At 37.4% G+C, this 14582-nt stretch overlaps 1 long non-coding RNA gene across 1 annotated transcript in view; it reads left to right on the top strand.

The window, feature by feature from the left end:
- The window catches only part of LOC144290455 (uncharacterized), a 37605-nt gene extending 36506 nt beyond the window's left edge, over nucleotides 1-1099 (top strand). The window contains exon 4 of the long non-coding RNA XR_013358096.1: nucleotides 84-1099. This is a non-coding gene — a long non-coding RNA (uncharacterized LOC144290455). The remainder of the gene's footprint in view (nucleotides 1-83) is intronic.
- Nucleotides 1100-14582: the final 13483 nt, after the last annotated feature.

The raw sequence follows: 14582 nt of genomic DNA, 5'->3' as shown, positions 1-14582 counted from the left end.
ATTATATTTTGGGGGGAGCTTTGTGTTCATAAAAAATGTGTGCCCTACTAATATGATATCCCATGGGCACTTGTCTCTTTCAGGGGTACTGACCTTTTGACTAGACAAGCTGTTGATACACTGAAATCCATGATGTATCAAAGCCATGCAGGCCCAAACTAGAGCTTGTGTCTTAGCCTCTCCAGAAGGCATCCAAAAAGGGCCAGGAAATGTGTACATCACCAGGTCCTGTAGATGGAGAAACCAGCTCAAGTATCAATGCATTGGCTGCCTGCAGTTTGAAGAGCATTCTGGAAAAGAACAAGCATTGTGGGACTTACAGAGACAACCACAGAAACAGATAATGAGGAGGATGTGCCTGGTTCCAGGAGAGAGACCATTCCCCAGCTACTCTTGAGCTAACAGGTTTGTGTTGTTTCTACTATTTTTAATGAGAAAAGCAGAAATAAATACCAAAGTATTACACCCCTTTACACTGGAATGTAATAATTTTTTCTTTAATCTAGAAAATGATACCTAGTTCTCATTTCACAGGATGAATACATCATTCCCAATGATTCCATTGACTGCCCCATGGACTAAGTGGGCTCCACTGACTTTTACAGTCAACCTTCTGTTACCCCTGAAGTCTCCCTTGAGGCTTGGTCTGTGGTCAGACAAGGCGAAGGGTGATTTATAACAAATGCTGCTTACAGAGGGATATTATTAAACCGTAAGATAATTCTTAGCTTCAAAAAAAATTGTCAAAAGAAAAGAACACTTCCCCCCAATATGTAGACTTGTTTCAATAAACATTTGTTATGCCTTTCCCATATGCCGCATGTAGAGGGAAGAGCAGACAATGCCAGTTAGAGACATTCAATGCCCTGGGAGACCCAAGATTGTTTTCCTCCAGTGAGCAACACCCACACAGAAGTGCACAAGTACAAAGAAGAATTGTGTGAGATATTTCTTATGCTATGAAAACACAATGTTTCAGAGAAAGTGTTTACATGAGAATTGCATTCCCCACAATATTACATTACATAGTTAGGAGTGTTGCATTTTTTTATGAGCAAAATATATTTTCAGGAGAATTTCCTAAGCATCAGGGAAGAAGAAGAAGAAGAAGAAGAAGAAGAAGAAGAAGAAGAAGAAGAAGAAGAAGAAGAAGAAGAAGAAGAAGAAGGAAGAAGAAGAAGAAGAAGAAGAAGAAGAAGAAGAAGAAGAAGAAGAAGAAGAAGAAGAAGAAGAAGAAGAAGAAGAAGAAGAAGAAGAAGAAGAAGAAGAAGAAGAAGGGAAAAAAGAAAAGAAGAAGAAGAAGAAGAAGAAGAAGAAGAAGAAAAAACCATATAGTGATCATAGTTCCAGGGGAACACAAGCGCACTGGACTTTGCAGTGCCTACTGGAAATATCCAGCATTTGCTGTATCATTTATGCCTCTTGTAACTGGAGCAAATATAACTGTCACATTACAGCTGTGAAATGTATATAACAAATTCCCAGGGGAGAACCGAGAGTGACAAATATCTTTCTCTCCTTTGAAGTAAAATACCTGATACCTGAATGTTTCATAAATACTCCTGTAGCTGTGCAACTCATCCTGTGGCTACTGTAACATAACAATGTGTGGGTACCTTCATTGTTTTATTCTTCCCTCATTCTGGACCCTGTGTGTTGGAAACCTACCTAGTAAGACAATGCAATTTCTTCATAAACATGAGGGAATAGAAATGGATTTATTTTTTTAAAGATTTTATTTATTTACTCATGATTTATTTATTTACTCACAGAGAGAGAGGCAGAGACACAGGCAGACAGAGGAGCAGGTTCCCTGTGGGGATCCTGATATAGGACTCAATCCCAGGTTCCCAGTTCCCAGGACCACTCCCTGAGCCAAAGGCAGATGCTCAACCACTGCGCTACCCAGGTGTCCCAGAAAGGGATTTTAATGGTGTTGGTTTACCAGGTTTCAAATGACAAAATAGAAGTCTAGTCTAGGATCACTAACTGATCAAACAAATATACAGCATCCTGTCATATGACTTCACAAAGCTGTCTAATAACAAGTCTGCATTCTGGGTCTCTTTGCAATGTTGGATGCATCCTTCCATTTTTTTCTCTTCAGAATCCCTCAACACCCTTATTTTTTATGGTAAATAGTAATCCAAAATAGCAATAACTGGGGTGCTTGCCTGGTTCAATTGGCAGAGTATGCAACTCTTGATATCTAGGTCTGAGTTTGCACCCCAAGTTGGTCATGGAGGTTACTTAAAAAATAGCAATAATAATTTTATTTTTCTTAATTGACCTAAAAAATTTTCATTAGTTTCAGGTGTACAGTATATTTGACAATTGTGTATATCACTAAAAGATTATCATAATAAATATAGTTAACATCAGTTATCACAAATAGTTATAAAATTTTTCCACAGATTAAAGTTTTAAAGATTTACTCTCTTAGTAACTTTAAAGTGTACAATATTGTTAACTGTAGTCATATTGTACATCACATCCTCAGAAGTCCTTTTTCCTTTTTTTAAATTATATGTTCATTCCAGTGTAGTTAACATACAGTGTTATATTAGTTTCAGATGTATGAAACTCTCTCTGGAAGATGGTTTGATAACAAGAGGTAAAAAGGGGACCCCAAATTTAGAGTATTCAAGTCACAGCTCCTCTGCCAACATCCAGACCAAGCATAGCTCACCTCAAAGGCAGTGCTGATGTCATAGGCCCCAGGTGGAGCCCTATTTCACTTGAAATAATTACTGGAAGGTTTTTTTGTGTAAATGGAGTTTTCTAAACCTTTTTTATAGCTGGCAGAAGAAATTTCTAGGCCACTGGCACAGATGTGGCTCAGCAAGGCCACAGATAAAGAAGAGCATAAGCAATAAGACCAGCAAGAAGAAGGAAGCCATTTGCTTCAGGCAGTAATTCTTTCAGGGAAGCCAAACTGTGAAATCTCCCAAGCTGCACATAGATGAGAATTTTCTTCTTGCAAATCCCTAGCCCTAGGCCTCCTGAGTTGCTGGCAGCATAGTTTCAATTTCCATCTCTATTTAAAACATTTTTCAAAATCCTTCAGGAAATGCAGTATTCCCTACAGAAATTGCTTTACAAGTTTCTCATAAATGGAATCTTTCAAACAACCCTGGGAATCCATAGAAGAACCTAAACTTTTAGTATTGAACAGATTTATGTCTGAAATATCCTGAGGTGATAATTCTCTGAAGGTTAAGTTAACTTGGTCTAGTCTTGGCTATGCCATACAATCTTGCTGTATTTTTCTTCAAAAAAAGTTTGTTCTTTAGATGCACAAAATTCATTTTAAAGATTACTATTCTTATGTAATGGGCAAATTCTATAATAAATATAGCAGAATGTGTAAGTGTCTAAAGAGAAAAAGTAAGTGAGAGGCATTTTTTTCTGTCATTATATATGATGGCCAACAGCCATTGAAACCCTTCCCTTTCAATATACTCCATCCATTTTCACGAAGAATCCTTTCAGCCAGCAGGTACACTCTCTATTTAAAGACTCCCCAAGAAAAGCCTACAATCATAATTCTCAACCTAGCAGTCTATTATTGCTTAAATATCAATATTTCTCCTCTTTCCTCTTGAGTAAGTAACAATCACCTCAGAATAAGTGAGAAAGTATGCATAAGCAAGGATACATCACCAGGAAACAGTAAAACTAAGTGCTGCATGTTGGAAGAAAACAAGATGTTTTCATTCCTTATCATTACAGCATACTTTCAGGGCCCATACTATGTTTGTGATGAAATAAAGTATAACTGAGTTGTAGTCAAAATAATAGTTCTTACTAATATTAGTGTTAAAAGATAGAGCACCAGAGGAAGACTTATCTGAGACATGGTAACTTTGAGAAATATGTTGGAAGCCCCAAAACATAGGTTTTGGAGCTAGATTCAGCCTTTTGCAAAAACTCCAGCATTGAAAATAAACCCTCTGAAATGATGAGGGATGCTTACTCCTTTGTTTTTCCATGCAACTGACATAAATCTCTACACTAAGAGCTGCTAAGGCAGGCGGCTCTACTGGCTTGTTGCTTAGGCAAAGAGGAGTTGATAACGAGGGAGCTATGTGGGATGGATCCTAGACTGGCATTGACAGGGATCAGTACTAAGGGAGTGTATTTTCAATGTGTCACAGGGAAGTGCCAAGAAAGAACTTGCATTTCTAATAATCAATATTAGTAACTCTAGCTTTGTCTGGATGTGGAGGTAATAAGAAACTAGTGATAGAAGTTGAACAACTAAAAAAAAAAGAAGAAGAAGTTGAACAACTGTTAAAGCTTCATCCCTTAGCCATGCAGCATGTAATCATTTGAAGAACAGCATGGGCTGTGCCCCTATAATTACATCATATTCCTATATATACCACCCCAATTAAATTGTGCTCTAATAGTTGCTTATAAGGTGGCTGTCTGTAAGAAGCAAAAATGGGTTGTGATGATGATTACATTTGTAGGATTTCTATTATTTTGTGTGTGTTGAGTGGCCTTTTAACTTGTGTGACATGGATCCACCATTTGCAGCCCCTCCCCCCTCAGCTGTATTCTCTCTTAGCTATTTCTCCAAGGAAGCCATGGCTCTCATGTTAGTAAGGTGCTTGGTGTTCTGTTCTAATTTTAAAGAATAAGAGGTGGGTATATGTAATGTATCCTGTGAGAGAATGCTACTTTCCATAATAAACGAATATTAGTTAATATGAATTTAGGTATTATGTATTATGCGCAGTGCTAAGTACTTTATGTATTAAGTTCATCTAAGTTCTTACAACTCTATGAATTAGGTTCATTTTTATTTTTTCATCCCCTCAAATGAAGAAACAGAGAAATTAAATAAGTTGTTCAAGAACATTCAGCTAGGAGGTGGCTGAGCTGGGATTTTACCATGTCATGCTCCAGACAGTCAGGTTTTTAAACACAATGCCACACACAATGCCAGACAATATACACATCATTCTCTTAGTGAGGGAGATATGTGGTTCTCAGCTCTCTCTACCTGAGCTTTTTTTGAAGGCATTTTTATTATTATAGTTTAGATTTAAAAACACTGGGGTTGGGTCACCTGGGTGGCTCAGTCAGTTAAGTGTCTGCTTTCAGCTCAGGTCATGATCTGGGTCCTGGGGTCAAGCCCCACATCAGGCTCTCTGCTCAGTGGGATGCCTGCCTCTCCCTCTCCCTCTGCCATTACCCCTCCTTGGGCTCTCTCTCTTTCTTGCACTCTGTCAAATAAATAAATAAAATCTTAAACAAATAATAAAAATAAAAACACTGGGGGGAAATATCCTGAAAGGAATTAGAAAGTTTATAAAGGCTGTAAATTGGTAATTGAGAGTCAAGAGAGTCACAAGTCACAAGTCAAGAGAGTCATTCTCTTCTCTTTCAAGTCCATATCTCACTTAATAGACAGAAATTTACCTTCAATGATGCCCATTTCCTAAAGGTTCACTATGTATCAGGCGCCAAATGTTTTATAAATATTATCTCATTAATATTAGCAATGACCTTGAGAAATTGGTATCATCATCCCATTTACTAATGAAGCAACCAAAACCCATAATGATCTATTTGTTTCAGTTGTAAGAGAAAGAAAGTGAGAGAACAAGAGTAAGAGGGAAACCATAGCATAATTCAGAGGGAAAAATGACTTAGAAAGTACTTTGTATGTCTGATAATGAGATTTTGGTATAATGGAACTAACTGGTTGTCATTTCTGTACATTTGTTCTATTATAAATCCAAAAGCCAAATATCCATGTTAGATGTATAATTATAATACATGTATTTTATACATTAAATGAGTCATTTGCTTTTTTTTCTGATCAACATGGAGGAAAGACATTGGATTTAACTGCCTGCAAAACACAATGAAACCTGACAAAACACATAGAACAATAGTTTTCAGATATGGACATTGTACAATATGTATATTGTTCCCTAAAAACAAAAACAAATGGGTTTACCATGACCACCCTGCTTACTGCCTGGAGAAAGTTTCTAGGCTTCAAGACAGGATGGGAAGCCCAGGACATCTCCAACAGCCTCTTTGAGTTGAAAAGATGGAATTGGGAATCTGAGAAGACCACAGCAGCCACGATTCCCAGAAGAGAGGAAGAGAGATGAGAGAATGCAGAGAGAGAGCTCTGCAGATCCAAAGTAGGTCCCTCTTCAGTCTCCAGCTGAGTAAAGCACAGGTACATGAGGAACATATCTGAAATTGAGGAAATAATTACTCAACAGGAATAGAGGAAATAGTTGCAGTTTTTTATATACAAAAGCTGAGATAATTCATCACTTGCACACCCAGACTCTAGAGACTTTGTTACTGCAGAATTGAGATCTAATCAGGCCGAAATTAAAAATAGATTAACTGAGATGTAATCCAAACTGGATGTCTTACTTCTAGGGTTAATGAGGTGGAAGAGAGAGTGAGTGACATAGAAGACAAATTGCTGGTAACGAAGGGAGCTGAGGAAAAAAGAGAAAAACAAGAGACCATGAGGAAAGGCTTAGGGAAATAAATGATATTCTGAGAATGATTTACATATAATTGGAATAACAGAAGAGGCTGAGAGGGAGAGAGGACCACAAAATATATTAAAACAAACCATAGAGGAGAATTTCCTTAATCTATGGAAGGAAACAGGCATTCAGATCCAAGAGATAGAGAGGCCCCCCAAATCAATAAAAACCATTCGACACCTTAACATTTAATAGTGAAACTTGCAAATTCCAAAGATAAAGAGAAAATCCTTAAAGCAGCAAGAGAAAAGAGTTTCTTAATTTATATGGGGAGAAATATCATATTAGCAGAAGACCTCATGACAGAGACTTGGCAGGCCAGAAAGGGCTGGCAGGATATATTCAGGGTCCTAAATGAGAAGAACATGCAACCAAGAATACTTTATCTAGCAAGGCTTTCATTAAGAATAGAAGGAGAGATCAAGAGCTTCCAGGATAGGCAGAAACTGAAAGAATATGTGACCACGAAGCCAACTCTGCAAGAAATACTAAGGGGAATTCTGTAAAAGAAAGAGGAAGCCAAAGGAACAATCCACAAAACAAAGGACTGAATAGGTATTACAATGACACATATCCATTACAAATCCTTCAATAGTTACTCTGAACATGAATGGGCTAAATGATCCCATCAAAAGACGCAGGGTTTCAGACTGGATAAGAAAACAAGACCCATCTATTTGCTGTCTACAAGGGACTCATTTTGGACCTAAGGACACCTCCAGGCTAAACACAAAAGGGTAAACAATTTACCATTCAAATGGTCCTCAAAAGAAAGCAGGGGTACCAATCCTTATATCAGATAATGTAAGTTTATCCCAAAGACTGCAGTAAGAGATGAAGAGGAATACTATATCATACTTAAAGGATCTATCCAACAAGAGGACATAACAATCAACAATATTTATGCCCCTAATGTGGGAGCAACCAAGTTTATCAATCAATTAAAAACCAAAGTAAAGACATAATTAGATAATAATACACTAATAGTAGGAGACATCAACATGGCACTTTCTGCAAATGACAGATTTTCTAAGAATAACATCTCCAAAGAAACAAGGGCTTTATATGATACACTGGACCAGATGGATTTCACAGATATTTACAGAACTTTGCATCCAAATGCAACTGAGTACACATTCTTCTCAAGTGAACATGGAACTTTCTCCAGAATAGACCACATACTGTTCTCAACTGATACTAAAAGATTGGGATTGTCCACTGCATATTCTCAGACCACAATGCTTTGAAACTTGAACTCAATCACAAGAAGAAATTTGGAAGAATTTCAAATTCGTGGAGGTTAAAGAGCATCCTGCTAAAAGATGAAAGGGTCAACCAGGAAATTAGAGAAGCATTAGAAAGATTCATGGAAACAAATGAGAATGAAGATACAACTGTGCAAAATCTTTGGGATACGGCAAAAGCAATAAGGCATCCCTCAAAAAATTGGAAAAAAAACCCTCAAATTCACAAGCTAACCTTGTACCTAAAGGAACTGGAGAAAGAACAGCGAATAAAACCTACACCAAGGGATCCTTGGGTGGCACAGCGGTTTGGCGCCTGCCTTTGGCCCAGGGCGATCCTGGAGACCCGGGATCGAATCCCACATCGGGCTCCCGGTGCATGGAGCCTGCTTCTCCCTCTGACTGTGTCTCTGCCTCTCTCTCTCTCTCTGTGACTATCATAAATAAATAAAAATTAAAAAAAAAAAAACCTACACCAAGCAGAAGAAGAGAGTTAATAAAGATTTGAGCAGAACTCAACGAAATAGAGACCAGAAGAACTGTAGAACAGAAAACAAAACCAGGAGTTAGTTCTTTGAAAGAATTAATAAGATAGATAAACCATTAGCCAGTCTTTAAAAAACAAAGAGAGGGATCCCTGGGTGGCGCAGCGGTTTAGCGTCTGCCTTTGGCCCAGGACGCGATCCTGGAGATCCAGGATCGAATCCCACGTCAGGCTCCCGGTGCATGGAGCCTGCTTCTCTCTCTCTCTCTCTCTCTCTCTCTCTATGTGTGTGTGTGTGTGTGTGACTATCATAAATAAATAAAAAATTTAAAAAAAATAAAAAAAAATAAAAAACAAAGAGAAAAGACTCTAATTAATAAAATCATGAATGAAAAAGGAGAGATTACCACCAATACCAAGGAAATACAGATGATTTTAAAAACATATTATGAGCAGCTATGCACCAATAAGTTAGGCAATTTAAAAGAAATGGAAGCATTTCTGGAATACCACAAACTACCCAAACTGGAACAGGAAGAAATAAAAAACCTGGACAGGACAATAACCAGGGAGGAAATTGAAGCAGTCATCAAAGACATGATGATAGTCCCAAGACATGATAGTCCAGAGCCAGATGACTTCCCAGGGGAATTCTATCAAACGTTTAAAGAAGAAAAAACACTTATTCTACTAAAGCTGTTCCAACAGATAGAAAGGGATGGAATACTTCCAAACTCGATCTATGAGGCCAGCATCACCTTAATTCCCAAACCAGACAAAGACCACACAGAAAGGAGAATTATAGACCAATATCCCTGATGAACACAGATGCAAACATTCTCAACAAGATACTAGCCAATAGGATGCAACAATACATTAAGAAGATTATTCACCATGACCAAGTGGGATTTATCCCCGGGATGCAAGGCTGGTTCAACACTCATAAAATAATCAACAGGATAGATCACATCAACAGAAGGAAAAACAAGAAACATATGATCCTCTCAATAGATGCAGGGACAGCGTTTGACAAAATACAGCATCCATTCCTGATCAAAACTCTTCAGAGTTTAGGGATACAGGGAACATTCCTTAGCATTTTAAAAGCCATCTACGAAAAGCCCACAGCAAACATCAATCTCAATGGGGAAACACTGGGAGCCTTTCCCCTAAGATCAGGAACAAGACAGGGATGTCCACTCTCAGCACTGCTATTCAACATAGTACTAGAAGTCCAAGCTTCAGCAATCAGGCAACAAAAAGAAAGAAAAGGCATTCAAATTAGCAAAGAAGAAGTCAAACTGTCCTTCTTTACAGATGACATGATACAGTACATAGAAAACCTTAAAGACTCCACCCCATGATTGCTAGAACTCATACAGCAATTCGGCAGTGTGGCAGGATACAAAAAAATGCCCAGAAGTCAGTGGCATTTCTCTCCACTAACAAGGAGACTGAAGAAAGAGAAATTAAGGAGTCAACCTGATTTACAATTGCACCCAAAAGCATAAGATACCTAGGAATAAACCTGACCAAAGAGGTAAAGGATCTATACCCTAAAAACTATAGAACACTTCTGAAAGAAATTGAGGAAGACACAAAGAGATGGAAAAATATTCCATGCTCATGGATTGGAAGAATTAATATTGTGAAAATGTCAATGTTACCCAGGGCAATTGACACATTTAATGCAATCCCTATCAAAATACCATGGACTTTCTTCAGAGAGTTGGAACAAATCATCTTAAGATTTGTGTGGAATCAGAAAGGACCCCAAATAGCCAGGGGAATATTAAAAAAGAAAACCATAGCTGGGGGCATCACAATGCCAGATTTTAGGTTGTACTACAAAGCTGTGGTCATCAAGACAGTGTGGTACTGGCACAAAAACAGACACATAGATCAATGGAACAGAATAGGGAATCCAGGAGTGGACCCTCAACTTTATGGTCAACTAATATTCGATAAAGGAGGAAAGACTATCCACTGGAAAAAAGACAGTCTCTTCAATCAATGGTGCTGGGAAAATTGGATATCCACATGCAGAACAATGAAACTAGACCATTCTTTGACCCCATACACAAAGATAAACTCTAAATGGATGAAAGATCTTAATGTGAGACAAGATTCCATCAAATTCTAGAGGAGAACACAGGCAACACCCTTTTTGAACTCGGCCATAGCAACTTCTTGCAAGATACATCCACGAAGGCAGAAGAAACAAAAGCAAAAATGAACTATTGGGACTTCATCAAGATAAGAAGCTTTTGCACAGCAAAAGATTCATTCAACAAAACTCAAAGACACCCTACAGAATGGGAGAAGATATTTGCCAATGATGTATCAGTTAAAGGGCTAGTATCCAAGATCTCTGAAGAACTTATTAAACTCAACAGCAAAGAAGCAAACAATCCAATCATGAAATGGGTAAAAGACATGAACAGAAATCTCACAGAGGAAGACATAGACATGGCCAACAAGCACATGAGAAAATTCTCCGCATCACTTGCCATCAGGGAAATACAAATCAAAACCACAATGAGATACCACCTCACACCAGTGAGAATGGGGAAAATTAACAAGGCAGGAAACAACAAATGTTGAAGAAGATGTGGAGAAAGGGGAACCCTCTTACACTGTTGGTGGGAATGGGAACTGGTGCAGCCACTGTGGAAAACTGTGTGGAGGTTCTTAAAGAGTTAAAAATATAACTAACCTATGACCCAGCAATTACACTGCTGGGGATTTACCTCAATGATACAGACGCAGTGAAGAGCTGAGACACCTGCATCCCAATGTTTCTAGCAGCAATGTCCACAATAGCCAACTGTGGAGGCAGCCTCGGTGTCCATCAAAAGATGAATAGATAAAGAAGATGTGGTCTATATATAGAATGGAATGCTACTTAGCCATTAGAAATGACAGATACTATTTGCTTCAATGTGGATCGAACTGGAGGGTATTATGCTGAGTGAAGTAAGTCAATTGAAGAAAGACAATTATCTTATGGTTTTACTCATACAGGGAATATAATAAATAGTAAAGGTATTATAGGGGAAAGGAGTGGAACTGAGTGCCAAAAATTAGAGAGGGAGACAAATCGTGAGAGACTCCTAACTCTGGGAAATGAACAAAGAGGGTTGTGGAAAGGGAGGAGGATGTGGGGTTGGGGTAACTAGGTGACAGGCACTGAGGGGGGCACTTGACAGGATGAATACTGAGTGTTATACAATATGTTGGCTAATCGGACTTCAATAACACAAATAAAAAGTAAATGATACAAAACAGTTCCAACACACACACACACAAAAAAGGAATAGAAAGGAAGCATAAGTTTCTTATACTCTTTCTGAAATGGTATGATATTACAGTAATGTGGACCATGTTAAGTTTAAGATATATGCATTATAAATCCTAAAGCAACTACTGTTAAAAAGTTATAGCTAGAAAGCCAACAAAGGAGATGGAATGGAATCACACACAAAATCTAAACAAACAAAAAACTTAATTTACATGCAAATAAAAAACTAAGTTAATACAAAGGATAGTAGAAAAAACAGAAAACAGGAATAAAGAAGAGATAGAAAAAAAACAGGACATATATAGGAACAAGGTATACTTAAACTTTACCCCATCAATGATCCCATTAAATGTAAATGATCTGAACAACCCAATTATCAAAGAGATTTTTTAGAATAAACAAAACCTAGCTATATGCTGTGTACAAAAATTCACTTTAAATACAAAGACACGAAAAAGTGAAAAGATGGAAAAAGATATTTCATGTTAATACCATGAACAGGTATTTTTATATTACTCAAAGTAGATTTCAGTGCCAAGAATACTATCAGAGACAAAAAGGATCATGTTATAATGATAAAGTGGTCAATTTTTTAAGAGAACACAACAATATTAAGGGTTTTTATATACTGAATGACAAAACTTCCAAATACACTCAAGTATAATCTGTAGAACTGCAAGAAAGAAAGAGACAAATCCATAATTGCAATTGTGAATTTCAACACTCCTCTCCCAATAATTTTTAGAACAATTAGACGGAGAATAGCACAATGCATATTCTTTTCAAATGCACAGACAACATTTCTATTTATAAGATTTACCATCATAAACCATAAAACAAGTTCAGTAAATTTAAAAGCATTCAAATCATACAGAGTACATCCTCTGACTACAATGGAATTAAATTGGAAATCACTAACAGAAGGATAGCTGAAAAAACTCTCAAATACTAAAAACTAAAAACCTAACATATTTCTAAGTAAAATATGTGTCAAAGAAGAAATAAAAAGTGAAATTAGAATTATCTTTTTGAATTAAACAAAAATGAAAACACAGCACATCAAATCTTGTGTGATGCAGTTAAAGTATTTTGGGGAAGAAATTCTTAGCATTGAACACCTATTTAAAAAAAAAACAACAACTTTATGAACTTAGTGTCCACTTTATGAAACTAGAAACAGAAAAGCAAATTAAGTAAAAAAAATCAGAAGGAAGGAAATACAGTTTCTTTCTACTTTTATCTTGTCAGAGTCAGAATGATTAATTCTATGGGATGAAAGTCCTGAAAAACACTACTCAGTTACAGAAGCGAGACATTATTGAAGCAAGGTTTAGTGAAAGATTACTTCTAATTTCAGTCTTTGAAGAGTTGATCCCTAATGTTCATATTGTTGCTGTCTGGTTGACTGCCACTGATGAATGAGTCAACAATTTTCAGGGCCAGAGTGGGACTGAATGTACCCTTTTATTCTGCCACTTATGAATTGAGAATTCCTACTGGGCTCTAACCTGTCAGGTTGCAGCTAAGTACACACAGAGGTCCTGACCTCAAACATTGCCTGAGATGTATTTGTCATCAGGAATCTCCACCTAAAATTAAAAACTCAGCAGTCACGTCTCATTCTCTCACTTACTCAGTTTTCTGACCTGCTTTTTCCTTAGGTCAACTGGAATGATATTCAAATGATCTAGTCATTCTTCCCTTTTCTCTTTTTGTCTTTATTTAGACTCCTTAATTTTAAGCAATGTTTAAGCTCTCTGCTTCCCACCAGCATTTCAAAAAATAATAATAATGGCTGTTGCATACACTCTTATGATTGCTTTTGCCATTACCTGAGAGTTATGCTTCCTGAACAGAGAATTGTGTTGTTGTTGTCTTGGTTTGGTTTGATTTTTTGTTTTTTAGTTCTTGAATTCCAGATACCTTCCTCTGTCTGAGGCAGGTTTCTCAGCCCCGTGGACTGGTCTTGACTTCTAATGCCATCTTGTGGTCAGGTGGTGTTTGAAACCATCAGGAACCCCTTTGACACCTCCCATACAAGAAAGGACATCTGCAAAATGTGGGTAGGTAAGTTTGTCTCAGTCCTAAAAAATGCATCCAGGTTTCAAACATTTTCAGGGTTAGAAAGGATTTAAAAAGAAGTTATCCAGACAGTTTTATTTTTCCTGATTTATCTCATCACACCCATGATTTTAACCCTACATGCAGAAAATAATGATTGGAAACAATCACATAGCCATGCTAGGAACATGGTTTCCTACATATAAATGGTTTATATTTAATACATTTAATCCATACAACTCTATAAAATGGGAGCTATTGTAATTTCCATGTTACAGATAAGCAAACAGGTACAGAGAAGGGAAATAACTTTCTCAAAAATTAGTGGATTGAATTAAGTTCCCCAAACCCACCACTGGTGGACATCTCTGTTAGGGAAGGATGGAATGGATTTCCAATCCATTATACCAGAGGAAGTAATTAATATTTCAAACCTACCCCCAAACATGGTCCCTTCCCACCCCTAAAAGTTCCCAAGTAGAAATGTGAACAGAGGCAACAAGAACTAGGAAATCCAACTTTTACTACATAGGTAGTACTAAGCTTGTCCTCCAAACTCCGAAACAGAACTGTCAAAATGGATTGAAGTGCAAACCAGAAGCCCTAGGCCCAACCACAGCTGTTTCAGTCCAAAGACCACACTCAAAATCTTGCCAGCAGTTGCTCCCCTTATTGAAAAGAGATGCCCACATGTGTTTACGAGAAACATTAAAGAAAAGTAAAACTAAGTAACTGCAACCCTTGCCTTACTATAATCTTATTTTAGGCACAGAGAGAAAAAATAGGGACTCACCATAGAAAGAGTATGAGATGGGTAGATGGCAGTACAATTGCTTAGTGGGTGTAAAGTCTAGCTGTGTGGAAATAAGAGGAAGAAACAACCACACTCAGCCATGTGAACTTTTTAATAGTAAGATATGTCTCTGATTCCTCCATTTGACCCACTTGGATGAAAGATT

This window comes from Canis aureus, chromosome 2 (genome assembly GCF_053574225.1).
Source record: "Canis aureus isolate CA01 chromosome 2, VMU_Caureus_v.1.0, whole genome shotgun sequence".
In the NCBI taxonomy this organism is placed as follows: Eukaryota; Metazoa; Chordata; class Mammalia; order Carnivora; family Canidae; genus Canis; species Canis aureus.
This window is presented reverse-complemented; position numbering and strand designations above follow the sequence as displayed.